This window comes from Macaca nemestrina, chromosome 11, assembly GCF_043159975.1.
Source record: "Macaca nemestrina isolate mMacNem1 chromosome 11, mMacNem.hap1, whole genome shotgun sequence".
NCBI classification, from domain to species: Eukaryota; Metazoa; Chordata; class Mammalia; order Primates; family Cercopithecidae; genus Macaca; species Macaca nemestrina.
Genome location: NC_092135.1, coordinates 87,886,662 through 87,891,419, shown reverse-complemented (window position 1 = coordinate 87,891,419; position 4,758 = coordinate 87,886,662). Strand labels below are relative to the sequence as shown.

The 4,758-nt window shown below is 35.9% G+C and overlaps 1 pseudogene; it reads left to right on the top strand.

Annotated features, from left to right (window-relative positions):
• Window positions 1-2,170: 2,170 nt before the first annotated feature.
• On the top strand, window positions 2,171-4,220 carry LOC105468295 (telomeric repeat-binding factor 1 pseudogene; annotated as a pseudogene).
• The last annotated feature ends 538 nt before the right edge of the window (window positions 4,221-4,758 follow it).

Below are 4,758 nucleotides of genomic sequence, written 5' to 3'. Positions count from 1 at the left end.
AGTGTGGTTGCAAAACACATTTCGCATAAAATAGTAAATATAAAGCTTTTGGGAAAACACGGCAAATTGACCATGTGCTTTTTTCTTCTCCTTGCAGAAATTCCACTGAAATGATAGTTAAGGAATCGTAAAGGTATAATTCCACAAAGACAAAGAAAAGAGAAAAAAAGGTCTATCAGTGGGTGAGAAAGTTCACATTTCCTGATGATATAAAGTAGATGGAGGTGTAGCAATCGACTCAGCACAACAGAAAAGGCCAGAATAAGTTGCCCTGATGGGGAGATCCTGATGAGAAGAAATACACCCTGAAAATCCTAGAAAGCATTAACCCTTGAAGGCATCACGTACCAGAAGGAGGGGGTGAGTGCGCAGGCTGAGATCTGGGTTCCAAGATCTTTCCTCTTTCCACCACTTGGCCAGGCCATTATTCTGCCATTCCTTCTTTCTCCTGTAGTATGCCAGAAATTTTTGGGCTGGAGAATTTGAACAAAAAAGGTTTCAGACAGTGTGACACAAGACATAGAAGAAAGTGGGACTGAACTGTTGGCTTGAAAACAGGAATTAAGCAGAAATGTATAAACTGAATAGTGGTATCCTCAGGCCTTGGGGCAGGATTGCTTCTTATCCATTAAGATCTTATTCATCTCTCTTTCTTTAGGAATAGAACACCTACATTTTAGCTAGGCATATCCATCCAGATAAAAACTGCACTTCTCAGCCCTGCTTGCTGCTGGATATGAGCAGAATGGTATACAACTTCTATTTGTGCCTTAAAGGAAAACAACGTAATGCTCTCTACTCTCCTTTCTTCTTCTGCCTACTGGTGAGAACGTAAATGTGATGGAAGGATCTAGGACAGCCAACCTAGACCGTGAGATGGAAGTTACATATTGAGGATGATAGTGCAAGAAAAGAGTAGAAGCCCAGGAATCTGACATCTTCAAACCGCCATATCGGTCCTATATCGATGACTCAGTGAAAGAAAAATACATTTATATTTTTTATGTTGTAGTAAACAAATCTAATATAAAATACAATACTGGAAGTGGGGTGTTACCAGAACCAAACTGAGAATATATGGTTGACCAGCAATGGTGAGGGCACAGAAATGGCAGATTGGAAAGTAAATTATCCTGATTAAGCCACAACAAATCTGGCACAACTGTATCTTACAATAGCATGGAAGATAGACTATTGCAGGTGTACTGAAATTTGTTGGAAAAACTCAGAATGTTGGTGTGTGTAGGCTGCTACTTGCCACTTTGTATCAAAGTCCTGAAAGGGAGGGAGGGAGAAAAAGGAAGAAGGAAGGGAGAAAAAGGAAGAAGGAAGGAAGATAGAGGAAGAGGATGGAGGAGTGGCAAGATGAAGGGATAAGGAACATACACAAGCAGGCTCACACTAGGCTAGAGATGACTCTACAGAGACAACATAAAGTGAAGCTTTCTCTAGCAGCTTTTTAAAAAGTGATGTTGCAGCCATAAAAAGGAATGAGATCATGTCCTTTGCAGGGACATGGATGAAGCTGGAAGCCATCATCCTCAGCAAACTAACACAGGAACAGAAAACCAAATACCCCCTATTCTTACTCATAAGTGGTAGCTGAACATTGAGAACACATGGACACAGAGAAGAGAACATCACACACCAGGGCCTGTTGGGGGGTGGGGGTGAGGGGAGGGAACTTAGGGAATGAGTCAATAGGTGCAGTAAACCACCATGGGACTCCTATACCTATGTAACAAACCTGCACGTTCTGCACATGTATCCTGTTTTTTTTTTTTTTTAAGAAAAAAAAAGGATGTAAAAATTAACATAAAATTAACCACTAACTATTTAAAAGTATACAATTCATTAATATTTGGTACATTCACTATACTGTTGTGCCACTATCACTTTTACTTCCAAAACATTTTTAATGCTCAAAAGGAAACCCTACACCCATTAAGCAGTCATTCTACATCTGTCTCTTCCCCCAGCCACTGGCAACTACTGGTCTGCTTTCTGTCTTTACGGGCTTGCCTATTTTGGAAGTTTCATATACAGTAGTCCCCCCTGTCCACAGAGGATATGTCCCAGGACCCTCAGTGGATGCCTAAAACTGCAGATGGTACCAAACCCTACATATAGTCTTTTCAATCTGATAACTAAGAGGGCTAATAAGTGACTAATGGGTAAGTAGCATATAAAGTATGGATACACTAGGAAAAGGGATGATTCACATCCCAGGAGGGACAAAGTGGGATGGCTCAAGATTTCATCACACTATTCAGAATGTGCCAAAATTTAAAACTTATGAATTATTTCTAGAATTTTCTATTTAATATTTTTGGACCATGGTTAACTAGAGGTAACTAACACCACACAAAGTAAAACTGTAGATAAGGGGGGACTATGGTAAATGGAATCATACCATTTGTGATATTTATATCTGGGTTCTTTCACTTAACATAATATTTTTCAGGTTTATCCACACTATACTATGTGTCAGTACTTCATTCTTTTGTATGGCTGAATAATATTCCATTTTATAGATATACCACATTTGTGGACAACACATCTATTGATAGAAATTTAGGTTTCCACTTTTTGGCTATTGTGAATAGTGCTGCTATGAACATTTGTGTACAAGTATACATTTGAATACCATTTTCAATTCTTTGGGGTATATACTAGAGAGTTTAATTGTTGGGTTATATGGGAATTACGTTTAACTCTTTGAGTTAACTCAAAACCGTATTTCCTATAACAGCTGTACCATTTCACATCCCCACCAGTAATGTATGAGTGTTACAATTTCTCCACATTCTCACTGACACTAATCTTCTCATTTTTAAAAATTATACTCATACGAGTGTAAAGTGATATCTACTCAATATAATTGAGTCTAAGGTGTTTTTACTGGATGTTGAGAATCATACCTTTCAGGAATGACAGGTATCAAGCCATTCTCAGATGAAGGAAGAGAGAATGTGGTACTAGGAGGCCCACTGTATGAGAATAGCTAAAGTTCTTTAACCAGAAAGTACAATTAAAGAAGAAACCTTGGAATATCAGGAAGAAAGAAATATGATAAGTAAAAAATATAAATACTATATATTCTATCTCTCCTCTTGAGTTTTGTAAGTTATGTTTAATGGATGAAACAACAATTATAATATTGTCTATTGCCTATATAATATTGTCTCCTGGGGCTCTAAGCATATGTAGAGCAAATACTTAAGACAATTGTAAATAGGAGAGGGTTTCAAAAAACATAAAGGGAGGTAAGGTTTCTACACTTTACTAAAACTTGTAAAATGACAACACTAGTAGACAATGATGTTATGTATATATAATGTAATACATAGAGCAACCTCTAAAAAACTATACCAAGAGATATTTAAAAACACTAAAGATAAGTCAAAATGGAATTCTAAAAAATTTTGACGTGACCCATAGGAAAGCAGAAAAAATAAAACACATAAATAAAAAACAGCAGAAACAGAAAAAAAACTAAAATGACAGTCTAAAGCCCATAATTACATTAAATGTAGGTGGTCTTACTCCATCAATTAAAAAACACAAATTGGCAGAGTAGATTCATCAACCTTTCTAATGAAGGCAGCAGCAAAAGTAGTAGAAAGTAAAAGAACGAGAACGATAACTTCTCAAGATAAACCTAATGATAATGATGTTGAAATGGAAACTTAAGCTAATTTGGATACAAGAAAAAGGTCTCACAAGAATCTTTTCTTATCTAAGTTGAAATATGGAACCCAGCAACAAGACCTTAGTAAGAAAGAAAGAAGAGTAGGAACTCTTCAAAGTGCAAAAAAGAAAAAAGAAAGCAGAAGAGCCACTGAAAGCAGAATACCTGTTTCAAAGTGTCAACCAGTAATTCCTGGAAAACATCGAGCTAGAAAAAAACAGGCAGGGTTTTGAGAAGAAGACAAGAATTTGAGATCCGGCGTGAGGAAATATGGAGAGGGAAACTGATCTAAAATACTATTGCATTACAAATTCAACAACCGGACAAGTGTCACGTTAAAAAACAGATGGAGGACCATGAAGAAACTAAAACTGATTTGCTGAGACAGCGAAGATTGTGTTTGTAAAAGTTTGATGAAAGAACAGTTAAATATTTTGGTCACTGCATTTTGTTTGAAACTTGCACCATTGATGTATTTTAAAACTTTTGTTTAAAGCATTACAGTATTTTTCTGTGACCATCAATTAATATGAGGGTTTGTGCTATAAGAGTTAAAGTATATGTTATCATTATATTCTTTAAGAATCTTATTTTGATAAAATGTAAATTTGTTGAACCCTGCCACATTTAGTATCCCCCACCCCCAAATCCTGTTCCAATAAAAAAATTAAAAGCTCATACGAAAAAAAATCAATCATGAACTTAAGAATAAAATGGAAAACTCTAAATTATACTGTGAATGAAACCAGATTTTACTCTGTTTTGGAAATAACTCAGATGTCCTTCAATGGATAAATGACTAAACAAACTGTGGTATATCCATACCAAGGAATACTACCCAGGAGTAAAAAAGAATGAACTACTGATACATTTAAAAACTTGGATGACAATTCAGAGAATTAAAATGAGTTTAAAAGAAGCCAGTCATAAAAGTTTACATTCTGTATGATTCCATCTTATATAACATTCTTGAAATGACAAAATTATAGAAATGTAGTACAGGTATATGAAAATTATGTAAGTATAGGCTGGGTGCAGTGGCTCACACCTGTAATCCCAGCACTTTG